The sequence below is a fragment of the Pezoporus wallicus genome, unplaced genomic scaffold, assembly GCF_028554395.1.
Source record: "Pezoporus wallicus isolate ANWC-B61680 ecotype Strahan unplaced genomic scaffold, APGP_CSIRO_Pwel_v1 contig_232, whole genome shotgun sequence".
NCBI classification, from domain to species: Eukaryota; Metazoa; Chordata; class Aves; order Psittaciformes; family Psittacidae; genus Pezoporus; species Pezoporus wallicus.
This window is the reverse complement of record NW_026638265.1, coordinates 21,477-37,499: the sequence shown is the minus strand read 5'-3', so window position 1 is coordinate 37,499 and position 16,023 is coordinate 21,477. Positions and strand designations below refer to the sequence as shown.

Here is a 16,023-nt window from a genome sequence, read left to right as displayed (position 1 = left end):
ATTCTAATCCAAATTTTATCTGATAGCACTTACAGGTTTTTACCCATGTAATGGGGTGAAGTCACATGAGGAAAAGTGGAAAGCTGCACTCTGTTTCTGCCTTTGTGGTCTGTTTCTGCTTTCCCTGGTTGGTTTTAGGACATGCAGTTCATTGTGTGTTTTTAGATATATATTGGAATAAGTTTGGTTTCCTACCAGTCCTTGTTCAGTACAAGTTAGACCTATGAAAATTATATCAGCCCCCAAAGAACAGGTGTAGCACAGCTACTTTGTTCCATCATAGTGGGAAGTAAATTTACCTAGTCAACTAACTTAGTACCTGCGTTACGAGAGGATTCATTGTTCAGGCAGAGCAGCGTGACTGTAACACATCAGATGGCTGGCAAAGGAGATAATGCAACTGTTTATCAGAAAGGCAAAGAGAGGGAATATACTCTGAGGGTATGTTCTTCTGAGTCTGAAGTTTTAACAGGTTTTGTTATAACTTCTTACAGGCCAACACCCTGCACGATACTGAGCAGGAATGAGTTGAGTGCTTCCCTCCTTAAATCTGCGTCCCGAGGCAGTCTCATTAACACTTGATTTCAACTGTTACTTGATCTCTTTTTATAGGATAGTTCACAAATTATAAGATTAATTTTTCATGTCTGAAATATTTACCACAAAACAAAAAATCAGGGAAAGAGAAATTTAGCTGATCAGTGAAAAAGACATATCAGCCCGCAGGAGCACAGTCTGACACTTTGGTTCTTCAAATAAACAGGAGCAAAAGCTCTGTGATAGCCAAGCATGAGGTTCCTTTCCCAGGAATGAAAGAACAAAGTAACCCAGACCTTCCTTATTTCCTTTACTTGAATACTAATCTTTCTTTAATATCCAGAAGTCCACATGTGGAATGTTAATATTCTGTTTGGAAATGGTTATTCTGGTGTACGTGTGATACTACATTTTTTTTGAAGATACTAACTTTGAAAAACAGGACTTAGTGAAAGTTTAGATGCTTTGCAGGGTGTGTGCTGAGTAAATGGTTAATTTTGCTTCTACTAAATTGAAGGGTCAGCAAAAAGTTTAGGAAAGGGTTCTGTGTCAGCGATGCTCACAGGCCACAGTCTGCTCCCTGTCTTGTCTGTTACACATAAAATGGGATTTGGTTGTGGCACATTACAGGAAGACAGAACACCTTGTTGGGCTGGATCCGCCACTTGAGGAAAGGAATGTTGTTACTGCTGAAGTTGTCTTCAAGTGAGGGTTGGGTTGTTTTTTTTCTTTGACATAGCCTAAGATGAGACAAGATTCTTTTACTCCTAGAAACTGGAGCGAACACCAGGGCCTGCCTTACTCTGTGTGTTTGTGTGATGCTCAGCTTTGAACAAAAAAAGCTCAGCTTCTTCCTTCCTTTTATGATTTGTTTTGTCCTTGCTCATTAGAATACATTGATATGTAAATGAGCACTTTTCAATATCTACATTATTGTATCAGAAGCCAGATGTGTTATGAAGTGTTTTGCTTTCTTCTGCAGTCTCTACCTTCATTAATTCTCATCTATAGTACTACCTCCCTAAAATCTCTCTTAAAACAGTTGTATCAGTGGTGCTTTCAAATGTTACTTGATGTCTTGCTAGAGAACTATTAGAAAATGACAAGATTAATTTTTCACATCTAAAATCTGTTGTCCTTAGTCACAGACTTCTCTCTGCTGCTCCTCTGTCTGGAATGATAAAGTTTTTTCCATCAAGACTCTGTAGAAATCCTTCTCTGTTGGAGTTTTATTCCTTCTTGAAAAACTGGTTCTGCCAAGCTACTTTACCAAGATAGTCATGGCGGAAATAGTAGTTCTAGTCTACTTCAGCCTTCCCTGGAAGCCTTCTTTTGAACATTAGACAGATCAGAACATTGTCAGAATATTCAATTTTATGGAACTTTAAAGCCTGTATTAGTTATTATGGTAAGGTGTTTTACCACAGAATGACGTGATTTGTGCTAAGTTGATCCAGTTTCAATTTCATTCAGTTATTTTGATTGCTATGAACCATTAAGAGGATTTTTAACTTCAGGCTAACCTGTGCTCAGCAAATAAATTCTAAAAGTAATACAGCTAAAATGTATTAATTAAGGAAATAATGTCATCAATCAATCATTCCTTTATAAGGCAAAGTAACAAATACTACTAGCTCTAGTAGAATATTCAGACACAAAGTCTACAATACTGGTGGCATTTGTTACTTTTCTTTGTTTTTTTCTTGCATGTCAAATATGTGTTTACTAGTATTCCTTTTTGAGTACCTCAATTTGTATTGGTTAGACTAGTCTGCTACTTTTGTCTTACAGCTACATTGTATGCAGGCATGTTTTTTTTAGGTTATTTTGTGCTTAAATCAGATCTGGTGCCTAATGCCTTTATGATCGCTTTTGGGGATCTTTTTTTCAGCAGCAGCAGTCATTCTGTAGTACTGGTGCTGGTATTTAGCAAAGAGATAGGAGCAGTATTTCCTCTGAACGCATAAAAGAGCCTGTCCTCTAAGTAGACTCTAATACTAAATTCTCTAACTAAATCTAACTAGTTTCTCTGACAGAGATCTAAATGTGGTCCATTAATTTACATCTTGAAATACATTAATGCATGTCTGTTCGCCTAAGTTTCAATATTGGGTTTGGGGGTTTTATTGAGGGGGGATTGGTTTTTATTCCATGTAATTAAAAAATTATACTACTTAATTTTCAACAGCATTCCATGAAATATTACTGCTGTGAGAACAATACTGCACTCCTTCAAAACAGTGATGTGTATAAAGCAGCTTTATTTCCTTCAGTGGAATTAATTAAGTTCTTAATTATACATGTGTTCAAGGGCTTGACGCGAAGAGGGCACAAGTCATACTGGCATTGTAGAATCTTGAATGAAGGGTTTTCGTTCGTTTCAGTCTTTTTTTCTCCTGAAGTTTTCTGTGAGAACTGGCAATGATTTCTGATGGATGTGGATGTACATCCCTTACCATGACCACAGTTGCTAAGAACAGATTATAGTGATTATTCAGGATTATAGACTGAAGTGGTAACATGAATAGAAATTCACATCACATGTCTGACATTTAGGAAGTGGTGCAGATCATTAGGAAGTACATCCAGATCACAAAACCCACCATTTACCACACAGACAGTGTAGTTCCTGGTGCTGCACAGGGAACTGACAGTGTCATCCATAGTTAAGCTTTACCAACACTTCCAGTTGCCAGGCCCTTTTCATTTGCTTTATTGTAGTTCAGTCCTAAAGCTGATATTTTTAACTTGAGATGAGTTGCCTGAAGCTGACATTTTGGGGGAGTTTAAGATGAAACATTTCAGCCCTACCTGAGAGCAATGCTGGCATAAAACTGACTCTTTTTTCCTAAAATAAAGTTGTTCTGGCCGTTCTATTTGCATCAGCCCCACATTTAGGAACAAAGATTAAAAATGAATTAAAAGCCTCTGAAAAGTCTGCTCAGCATCCTTTGACATGGGTTGCTGAAAGCTGTTTCCTTGAATGAGTCTGCATGGTGCTTCAGTGGTACAGCAAGAAAATTGAGAAGCTAGTGAGGACTCTTCTCTAAAACTGCAGGAATGGATCCTTAGTTCACGCAGGCCTGATCCTTCATTTGTGCTTTTTGGGGTCAGATTCATTTTCATAGAGCCGGTGTCGTGACACACTAGCAGGCTGTGAGTGACTTCACTTCCACAACAAAAATCTGGAAATCGGAGAATAATAATGTTTACTACTTAATTAATTCTGTAGAACAATTGTCTTGATGAACCAGCAAATGCGAGTTAGCATTTTCTGCCTTTACATCATTTTAAGTCATACAGAGTGTAGATATATTTTTTCATGTTTATTCCTTTACATAAATACCACATTACTTCCTACAAGTAGTATTCCAACTTGTAATGCAATTCATCCAATATGATGGTAATAACTGTCATGCACAGAAGCTTGTCTTCAGCTGAGACAGCTATTGCTTTGCCATAAAAAGAACCCTCTCGTTTTTTTTCTTGTCATTTTTTTTTTAATGTGAAGTATGTCATTGAGGTCTGTCCAAGAGAAAAGCAGAGCTGTTGCCTTAGAATTGGAAAAAGGGCTGTTCAGCAGTTTTTACATCTTTGAAAAAATCAAAGATGTAAAAAGACAGTAAAAATCAAAAAATGGTAAAAATCAAAGATGGTCTAGAGAACTTAGCAGGCAATTAAGACACAGGCAGCAAATCTGCTGTAAAGTGCTTCAAAAGGTATTTCCAACAACCATGGCATAAATAAGCTACAGTGAGGATTTTACTTATAAATAAAGATTGAGGTTTTTGTTTTTTCAGAGGGTCTTTTTTTTTTTTTTTTTTATATTTGGGTGGTTTTTTTTTGGGGGGGGGGGTGGTGTTTCTTTTTGGGTTTTTTTTGCAATGGCATTTGGACAAAGATTGTAACATTTGTCTGTTTGATTCTGTCTGATCTTGCTTCCCCTAGGAGAAAGAGCTTGAGAGAGATGCGAAATTCTGATTGGAAATTTATTGCGCACTCTGTGAAAGAAGGTACTGCACAAGCTAAGAGGAGGACAAAAGGGGAGGACAAAAGGCTTTTTTCTTGATCCTGACCTTGAGTAGTCTTTTGTACAAGAATGTGGGAGTATGTGTTTTTTTTTCCTTTTATTTTCCTTCTCTTTTTTTAAGGCTGGAAAGTGAGAACATTTGCACGCTGACCTGAACAAATGTGTAGAAAATGCCTTGCGTTGAGAGGTATTACGGATAAGTTTGGTTTGTGAAATGTCAGTGTGGGTGGATGTGAGATGATTGAAAGGAGGTATGTCATGAATTCTTTAAAGATAAACTTGCCCCAAACTCCACAACATTTGGGCGAGTTGTTCATAGATGGTATGAATAATTATCCTTGGAATTGGTGTCTGTGGTATGTCCTAGTATCATAGTTCTGCAAGCTCAAGAGAGAGATGAATGCCCAATTTGTCTTGGAGAGCCATTTCTTTGTGAAATATTGGTGTGCTGTTGAACTTTGGAGTTCCGTCATTCCTGCAGGTGATTCTTGGTTTAACAGAAAGGAAATATTACTATATTTATGGACTTAAATTATATTTGAAATGTTATTTTAACAGAGATTCAACCATAGTGGAATGTCAGAAGTAGGAAAATGAAGGGATCTGCATTTCTAAGACTATTGTCAAGAAAGCAGAAAGATTCTGCACAAGGAAAAACCTCCCACTAAACAGGTGTGAGAAATACATGGTCTGTCCTTTCAGGCACATTGAAAGCACTGCCCAAATTAACTGAGAGAGTTGAGCTGACTTCCATCTGTCTTGTGCTATATACCCTCTGCTCAGTGTGAGTTTTCAGCATTGGTGAACCAATGTGTATCTCTCTCTGGAGTTCTGTGTAGCCCTAAAAGCCAGCAGAACATAAGCATTTATGGACATTCCAGGGGACAAACATGGAGAAATAATGATGACCCTGGTGGTTCTATAATGTGAAAATGAGCACAGGGGAAAGAGATGCTGTGGAGATGAGGAATGGAAGTCTGCTGGGAAACCTGCTGGAGGACTGTGCAGTGCTTATGAGGAGAGTGTTTCACTGTACAGGGAGGAGGAAGCCAAACCTAGCACAGTCCCATCCAAGCTGCTGTTCAGGAGCGGACCCTGAAACGAGTCCTTATCTCTGCTTTAGCCTAGGATAACTAACTCAAACAACCCAAAAGAGAAACGAGGAACAAGCTGAAAATTAAGAGGAGAGGATACTTCATACTGAACATATATTAAAATCAGGTTCAGGAAAACCTGAATTTTGTACCAGTATAATATTCCAGAGGAAGTTTAAAATGGCATCTGGGAGCAGTATCTGTGATAGTGAGTTAATGTTCAGTTATCATGATGTATTGCATATTTTTGTCAGCTCGGCATCACTATGGAAATATGACTTTCAGAAGGAACCAAAAATACTTGCTCTTTTAGTGAGTAACAATTTGAAACATAACTATATATAGGACAAACATCTCCTTTAAAAAAGTCTTAGGAGATAGTATATGCCAGAAAGGAGATCAGAGTTAATTTCCAATTCACTAGCTATGGGATCAGTTAAGGACCTGAGTTAAAAACATGGTTTTAACAGTTACCAGATTGTTTTATTTTCAAAGATAGAGTATGCTAGTGTAAGGTATAACACTATATATTAAGAAGGTAGTTATGCTTCAGCATGATAGAGATCAGTGACTTAAGGAGCTGTTAGGAGGAATAAATATGTTTGTGGATATTGTATAGGCCTCAGGGTTCAGCATTTTAGTACTGGTTGGCTGAGTCCTCCAGGTTTCTATAGAAACCTTTTGTATGAGACTTTAAATAGAGGCTCTGCATGTACCCAGAAAGTAAGAATTCTCTGGTGTTTTTGGTTACAAGCTGCTTCTTTTGCCCAAAAGTCAAGTCTGATAATACTGAAAAGATCAGAGATGCACTGGAAGGAAACATGCTATACAGATAAGAAACATCTGTATTATTTAGATCTTTTTGTGATCTTACAGTTTAGCTTATGCTTTATATAAACAAGCTGTCTGATGCATATACTGCTCCCAAAAGTTTCTTAGAGCATGGACATTAGCTATGTTGTCTTTTTTAGAAAGCAGAACCATTTCTTATGCTTCTGAATGTTCCTGAGTAAATGTCTCCTATAAAAAAAAAAAAAATCATTATTGGTAGAATTATGCTTAGAGACCATGAAGCAAATTATGCCATCACCTGGGAGGATAAGACACACAGTGAAGATGGATGCTTGTGCCTGCTCATCTATCTCTTGCCAAAAAACTGGTGTGTCTGTTCAGAGTTCTATTTTGTATAGCAATTTGCCCAGAAGAATGTAACTGTGCTAACAAGCAACCTGCCCAAATCTGCTCATTCTAAAAAAATTAAATAAATGATAATACTGAACCATGGTTCTTTGATCCCAGACAGTTTTCCTTCTTTAAGTCTTTCCACCTGAGTAAGTTCAGTCCTCTTCAATTCAACAAAATATTTCATCTCAGAAATAGCTAACTGTCTTCCACAATTCTGTTCCTGGGATGTGTTTTGCTTGGATGGTCCATTTTCCAAGCAGCAGCTGAGGACAGTTTTTTTCCTCTTGATATGCTAGCTTTGCTAAAAAGTAAGTTCAGGTTTTTTAATTCCCCTTCCTGCCCCCCCCCCCCCCCAACACTTTGAAGTTTTGCTTTAGAAAAAGACAAAAGACCCAAACTTCTGTGCTCTAATGGCTACTTTACATTTTCATTGTTTTCAGAAAAAAAAAAATGCATCCAAGCTTCTGTTGAGAAACAGTCAGGACAGCCAAAGAGACAGTGAAAAGTGATTAGTTGTGGTTCACTAACTCTACACTAGCTTTTGGCTGCACAACCATGTCTTCTAGAAATTTGTTTTGAAAGGACTAGTTCTTAATTATCTAAACTGTTCATTTACCTGTTATTTTGTATAAATTGTGAAATCATATTTCTGGTTTTTTTTCCCTGGGGTAAATCCTGTGTCTATTTGAGTGGTGGGTAAAATGCATAATAACTGGACTGGGATTTAAAAGGAATTCATCCTATAGATGTCTTGTAAAGTTAACCCAGGCTCTTCAGTCACTTTGGTTTCGTTCTTTCAGAAAACCCAACTTGTTCCAACAGGCGATTTACATTTTCATGCTTGGGAAGTCTTTAGGGGTTGAGTATGAAGAGTGGATGTTGGACTTGGAGCTGAGAACTTCATGTACTACTGCAAGGTAAGACTTGATGTAAGGAAAACTTCTGTTTTCAACACTGCAGTTGTATTGCCAGTGAAACTGGCCAAAATAAAATTGGTCTCTTTCTAGAGAAGGACATGTCAGTTATTTACTACAACTCCATAGCTCATTTAAATAGAATAGAGTGGAATAGCTCCAGTTGGAAGGGGCCTTCAGCAGTCATCTAGTCCAACTGCTGGCAGTGGTGAATAGGTAAATCTCTAGGGTTTTTTTTGAAAGAAATTGACTATGATTCCTTATGAATGTAGTAATAGTAGGGAAAAATCATTAAAATCTGCCTATTGATAAAAACCCATATTCAAACCCAGCACAACTAATGTCAAGAAAACTCTGTTTGTGTACCAGCTGAGCCCTCTAGAGCAAATCTGCAACTACATGTAAACTCTGATCAGTTAATAAGAAGAAGTATATTTACATAACTCACGATTCTTTACAGATGTAAAATCACGATGACCATAGAAGAGAGGGGTCTATCACAGGAGTGCTTCCATAGTCCATGGAATTACAATTCATGATTCTGTAGACAAGGTTTAAAATAGAAGCACTAAATAATGGAAAGATTACCACTTAATTACCATGTGTATTAAAGGGGAAAACAAAAAAGAATATAATTTTTTCTTTCATGAGGTTTTTATTTTTATTTTTCCTGTTTGTTAAAAAAATCCCGAGTCAAAATATTTTATCATTGTATATTGAAACCCATTATAAAACATTTCGGAAACTTTAACATTTTCAAATACCAATTACTTTTGATGCATGACTTTGCATGCTTCTTAGCTCAAAGATCCACATGTATGTGGATTTCAAACTTTGCCTGCTTATCTCTTGCTTATTTAAAGACAAGATTGTTTCTTGTTAAAATACAGATAAACTGGTTGTAGATGAAAGGACCATGACAGTGTCAAAGACAGGTGCGAGTTAATTTGGATGAAAGTTCAACAGCATGTTGTGAGATAGAAGAGTAATAGCACAGTGTTGAATTATACTAGGTAATTTGTATGCCATCTTACATTCACAGTGGTTTTCAGCTCTATGGTTTAGATGGCTGTATCACTTATATGACTGTACTTTGTTTTTCAGATGCATCTCAGTAAGATTAATAAGGCATTTGCCAAATTTCTCATATATTGTTTAATGAGACTTTCTCTTGTTCTTTGCGTAAGTTGAACACTGATCAAGTAGAAGAACGTGTGTTTGAACTAGAAAGCCTGAAATGCTGAAATCCCACAAAGATGCATTAACCCTGAGCACCTCAAATAGGGTATGAATGGCCCAGATTTTATGAAAGGAGTTGAGCATGTTTCATAAGAAAGCCTGGGTCAACAGTTCTGATCATGGTTCTCATAGCTTCTCAGCTAGCATAATAATCACTTCCCAGAAAACCAAGTTTCCTTTGGTTAAGTCCCATCAGGTATATTTTAGATTAATCCATTGAATTAAGTTCAATATTCAGAAAGAAAACCTTAACAGCTCCTCTGGATTTAGTTAATATGGGGGAGATGATGGGGTTTAGTTTACATGTTCTTATTCAACACTAGAAGTTTTGTATATGTAAAGGCTTAGAATTTTTGAAAATTACATATAGGAAGTGAAAATCTCAGTAATTTATGTCCTGCTTGACCTTCAGGATGCATCTTTGCAGTGCCTGGCAAAAGTGGCAAGCTTGGAAACAGCATTTGCCAGCTCTAAAACCAGTGTTTGTCAATGAGGGAGAAGAACATGTGATTTTGATAAGAAGGTCTACAGTCCAGTCCCCCCCAAGGAGTTCTAAGAATCTGTCTGTCATTCACAGTTCCTTACTAGAAAGTGTTATATTCCCAGTGAACTATAATTGAGTTATGAAGCAGTTCTTTGCAGAATCGGAGCACATCATATGAGAGCTAGACAATCACAAGACTTCCAGACATGTCAAACATCAGCCTGTCAGCCAGGGCTTCACAAATAAGAAATCTTATGTCTTGAAGGAGATTTTTCATTACTGTTCTCTCCACCTAGAGTCAAATTCCAGGATGTTTCCTGCATCTTTTATGACATAGGTCAACTTTCTGTATTCACTAGAGACAGTAGATTGGATGACTCAAATCATCATGTATTCCTCCTAAAAATGGCATTGATAGTTCACCTAAGGACAATATGAACCAAAGGTTTCAAGTGAGTTGTCTTTGCAGTGCTGACATTTTTCCTTTTGCTGTAGAATTTCTTTCAATATTGTTTTTTTCAGTCTTTATTATGAATTATTTTTTTAAACTTACTGCCTATTTGCTACCTACTGACTTGGCATCTCTTGAGGTGATTCAGAATAGTGTTTGTGCTAGATTTAGTGCTGATTGCCTCATGGTATGAAATACTGAGCAATTCATAGAAAGCATAATTTTATCACTGTGACCTTAATAACTTTGACCACCAGGGAAAAGAAGTACGTGAATGAAAGCAATTATCAAACTAATTTTTCAGTAGATCATTTTGTTGACTGTATCTTATTAGCATTTACTTTTTAAAAAAGGCAAAAGAAGTTTCTTTCAAAACATTCTTAAAATTCTGTTATAAACTTCTTTATTAGCAGTACTTTCTGGTTATATAATTATTTTTCAAAAGGGATGCAATCTATTCATCTTTCTAGTGATTCATAATGCCAAACCATACCAAAAAGCTGAAAACTCAACTACATATCTGGTAAGCATCAGAAGGATTATGTTGCAAACATTCAGGTGTTGCACATGTATGGCCAGTGGCAAATTTCATGATGTAAACAGCAGGATAATGCAACAGTTTAGATCAAAGAGTCACAAAAATATATAAAATGCATAATAACTTCAATTAATGAGATCTCAGGAAAACTATGTATTATTTAAAAATTGCATAACCAGCTGGGCTATAATGAGCCATGCCTTTAATCAAATTAATGAGGCTACAGTTCAACACTGCTCATGACTCAGAATAAAGTCTTTCCCTGCAGCACAACTTCCTAACAGCCCTTCATGCATCATTCATTAAGCACAGGCCTGAACTACTATGTAAGGCATAAGGACATACAGGACAAGAGATTTTGAATACTTTAGCCATATGCAGCTTTGGAAATCCCAGCTTTGTTTCAAGCCCTTTAAAAAAAGTTACTTAGAATACTTGTTGTAAATCAACTCTATATATTCACCCAGCCTATGAAAATAGAGGGCTGCTTCACCAACTTTATTTCTATGAACTATTAATCTGGTCACACAGTGAAATACTCTGAATATTCATTTGAAACATGACAGTTTTGAAAATATTAATGTGCAACTTTTTTTTTTTAAAAGTTCAATATTGACAAAAAACTAGGAAGACCGTCAGCAGTCTAAGACAGCACCTACCCCTAGAAGACACACCTTTGTGAAGCCTGCATGAAATAAACAACAGCGATATCATCATCAGTAAGGAGAAAGCTTCTCCTGAAAAGGTTTGCAGAAGGAAGTAAATGATTCATGTTGAATTCAGATTTAATTCTTTTTGTGCTACCTTGTGGTTTCTCCTGCTTCTTATAAGTAATTACTAAAGTAATCGTAATCACCTCTACCACATGGCTAGACTTCCAGAGGGCACAATTCTAGTGGGGCAGGCTCCTAGTAGGAGGTAGAAAAGCTGAGCATGTGTCTTTGAAAGATCTCTCAGAACTATCGCCAGAGTGCTGAAAACTAAGCTAGTTAGTGTTAGTGCTTCTCCAATAAACAGGCTGGTGTTAGATTGTGAATAACCAGTATTTCATATAAAATTATCCTGGATCAAAAAGTGCCAATGAGCTTTGAATCTAGACCCATATTTACATCATTAAGCAAGTCACAGACAATGTCATGTGTTTGGTTTGTGCAACCTTTGTTTCATTTGCCAACCTAAATAGCTGTTTCTCTTCAAACTTAGCAAGACAACTTTGAAAGTATCACTATGTTAACAGGTACTCCAACAATCTAGAGTTCACATTGTGCCTGACACTTGATGTACTGCCTCCAAAAGGCAGCATTCATGGGGATGGTAAGTAGCATTTACAATTTTGCAACATTATTCCCGAAAGTACTGTCTGACTCACGTTCATTTGAAAGAGTTTTCAGCTCTAGGGAAAATTACAGCATGTACTCTATTGTCGTAAAGGACTTTGCTAACAATGTCAGTGTGCAGTCAAAGACACTTGTGTTTCTTAGAGAATATTACAGAAATCCGACATTTTCTATACCAGAAGATTGAAAATTGTGTATGTGACATTTACACAGACCTCTAACACACCGTGGTCTTCACAAGTATGCAGGTATGAAAAATGGCACAATTTATAAGAAGAAACAAGTAGATTTTTAAGGTGGTATAAAACATATGTTCCTGTTCATCATCTGCAAGCACAAACGCAGGCTGAGAGGAGAATGAGCTAGGAGCAGCCCTGGGGAAAAGGACTTAGGGTATTGTTAAACAGAAGTTCAACATGGCAGGGGGCTGGAACTGGGTGAGCTTTAAGATCCCTTCCAACCCAAATCATTCAATGATCTGAGCATGAAATTTTATACTCTGATTTTTAATAGCATTGCAATGATATTAAAGTGATATTTATTTTTAATGTTTGGCATGTTGTTTTTTTTTCTTAAACTAGTGAAAACTTACAATATTTGAATGTGTCAGGTTACACTTGTAGTATATAGATATTTCTTGAAGTATATAGATATTTCTTAAATGGGAAGGGAATACTCTTCACAGTGCCACAATGCCAATTTGTAATTCTGTTGGTGGTTTTGTGTTGGTTGACTAGTTTTCTTTTTGCTCTGGCAAAATACTTTCATTTTAGATATGTTCTGAACTTCAAATTACAAGTGTAGGAATCAGTCTTTCATTTCATTTCCATGTAATTGTACATTATACATTACCATGTAATCGTAAATTTATTTATTTATAAAAACAAACAAACTCAACAAATCCCTAAATTTTCTCCATTTCAGTAATATTTGTCTGTTCAATGTTGTTATTTGTCCCCTGGAACCCAAGATAACAGAATTCAAGAGCAACAAAACATTAGACTGAATTATTCTGCATCCATACCTTGTTACATGATTTTTCTTTTCCCAGCAAGTGAACAGGTATCTTTCTTGATATGGAAATGCTGTTAAGTATTTGTGCCTTTCTCCCTTCAACAACTGCAAATGCGACAAGCCATCTTATTCTTTAGGGATTTGGAGAAATAAACATGGCAGATCATGATGCTTGTCACACTGCAAGCAGCAGTGCTGTGTTCTGACTTGTAGTTCACTGCGCATCTGACTAAATGTTTTCACTGGGTTATTTTATAAAGTGTCTTAGCAGGCCAGCATCTTGAAGCTTCCTTGAATTTTACAGAACATAGCATGCATTTCGATGTACCGATCCTAATTCCACGGGAAGTCCACGGAGAGAGTTAGCTTGAGGAAAAGTAAGACAGTAATAGTAACAATTCTTTCATCTCATTCAGTGAATAAACTGAAATTTGTGGTTAAAATGACAAAGGAATGTACTATACTTTCACAGGTCAGTTTCTACTGATGTCATTGAAACAACAGTAGTTTCCTCCATGGAAAAAGTACAGGAGATCCCCCTCTGTTACACGTAATAGATTCTCCCGTGTTTGGCATCTGGATACCTTTATTCTTGGCTAGCAAGATTTTTTTCTGTATGCATGTTAGAAGGGATTACCTCTGTTTTATCTCACAGTCATTTTACTTGTCTCTCTGTCAGTGTCACCTTCAGGAAGGTAACAATTACTCTCTAATCCCAAATTCTAATTGTACACTGTAATGATCGTAGATGGATAATGACAGCTGAACGGGGAACCGTGTGCAACTTGAAGGAAACAACCTTTTGACGTGATAAATTACTCTTCTGTTGTGAGGAAAATAAATCAGTCATTCCGTATTTAATGTAGAATTTCTGAGAACTCAGTTCTCCCTTTTTTATGGCAAAGAAGGGAAGTCCTCTGAAATTTTCAGCCTGTTCTTAGGGTTTTATATTTCTGAATGAAAAAAAATAATCTGTGTCAGGCACTGCCTGTCACAGCACTGTGCTGTGTGGTGTAGTTACGGAGTTGTGGCTTCTTTTTTTTCTTAAATAATATAAAATACATGGTGATGTTCTGCATTTTATTATGAATAATCTTTTCTGAATGGAATTTCATCCTAATTCAAGCGCCACTAAAATAAAGGTTAGCTTCTCTGACTGTATATAACTTTAGTGGAAAAGCTTTTATAAATTACTTTATTGTTTCACAGGCCCTGGAGAATGCTGCTGTGGATGGCAACGAGTGTGACTCATCTGGCTATAGAGCTGGAAGTGTAATATTAAAGAAAATAAATAACAAGACTGAAAAGAGCATTAAATGAGGAAATGAGGCATGAATGCATGAGACAGAGGTTATTCTACTACATGCAAGTAGATACCACCTAATTACTTGGGAAGTAGCAGTTAGTAAGTACAAGATCATGAATGAATTAGAAACAATCCAGGATGCGCCCAAATTCTCCAATCTAGTAGTTTCACTTCCAGCAACAGGTGGCTGCTGGTCTGCAGGACATGGGGGGAATAGTTTGAAAATCCCAGACTTGGAAGGAAATTCATTGTGATTGTTGAATGAGTGATTTGTAGTTCTTCTATATTTATTATTATAATGAGGATTTTGCATTGCCCATAACCATCTCATCATATTCAGTTTACAAAAATAATGCTTATTATATAAAAAGGCAAAAAATAATAAAATCCCCCACATCATGCCCCTAGTTTAGGATTTTACTATACAAGCTTTTAACACACTAGAGCTGGAAAAACTGTAATGTCAATTTTGTTGCATGAAGAACTGAACTGAGAGCTAGCAGTGCAAACAAACAGAGCACTGCCCACTGCCCCTCACTTAGTAGAAGTCCAAGATCACTTCCTAGCCAGGAAAAGCATCATTGTTCTCATTTTTACCCCAGCTGTGTGTATTACTTTTGAGGAGCCTTGCTTTTACTATGCATATTTATTTTTCTAGAACTTTTACTCTTTTACAGAAGAGAAAAGTAAGTCTGTTAAAGCAGGTAAGAGTGAATTCAGTGCTTTAGTTTTATCGGTTGACAACTGACTGTAGCTTTGACTTGGGCATAAACACTTTTCCTTTCCTATAGCAAATACTCAAAAGTGTTAATATTTTTAGGTACCTTATTTTATGCAAAAATTGCTTGGATAGAATGGGTGTATTAAAAGGTACCTCCAGTAAATATACTGAACTATCCTTGTAGTAAACAAAATATTTGGGCATTCTGTAATGTGCAGTTGTGCTAATATTCATAAAAGCATTGGCATGGCCAGACCTCTAAGAGAGGTTACCTAAAGAAGACTTAAGTAAGTGGCATCTATGTCTTTCAAAATTCAGTGCTTACATATTCAAGAAAAAAACTATAGAATGAAATTGCTCAATAATTTTTATGTGAAGCCTTGTTAACAAGTTGTGTCAACAAAAGGTACAGAAATTAATAGGGGTATGCTCATTAACATTTTGCTGTTTGAGCAAATAGATTTTACTCAGAGTCAAATGAGATTTTTTGCAGTTCATTTTTTTGAGACTGTGAAAGAGTCATTACCATAGCCTGTTGGGAAAACTAAGAATAAAAACTGCATGGTAAGTAAGTGCATTGATTGAATATATTAATGTATTAAATATATATTAATATATTAAGAGTCTAATTATCTTTTATCAAAATGGATTATATAGAGTTTTTATTCCACAAATTGGATTTCAGACTTGGAAAGAGGTGACAGTTATATAACTCTAAGGGTTACGAGAATATTTATTTTATCTAAATATTATATCTCAGATTTAAGGATAGTCTCTTAAGGGCAAGGCAGAGATCTGTAGGCCATTCCATAGATGAATAACAAGATGTTACAGGTCTCTTCTTTCATAACTTCAGGCTTACAGCAGTCATGCCCCAGACATCCAAATACATGCATGAGGTCATGTAATTAGTCTACTTACTCAGAGACTTGCTGAAGCCATTGGTGACACCGATCTGTTTAGCCTTGGGCTTATGGAAGGCACAAATAGCATTAATGACACTGAAACATAAAGATTTTGGTAACTGGCAGGAGAGAGTTATATGTTTTATTAATACTGAGTGAACTTCTCTCCCATTTGATTTTTCAATAAGATGAGCTGTGTGGCAATTAATGCACTTCCAAAGCTCCTTCATAAAGCTACTGGAACATTGCTAAATTTGAGCTCTTGACA

General features: G+C 36.4%; 1 long non-coding RNA gene across 1 annotated transcript; it reads left to right on the top strand.

Moving 5' to 3' along the window:
• Positions 1–4,690: 4,690 nt before the first annotated feature.
• On the top strand, positions 4,691–14,257 carry LOC130599623 (uncharacterized). The gene is made up of 3 exons (XR_008972275.1): positions 4,691–4,818; positions 11,078–11,217; positions 14,033–14,257. It is a non-coding gene; the product is annotated as an uncharacterized LOC130599623 (long non-coding RNA).
• Positions 14,258–16,023: the final 1,766 nt, after the last annotated feature.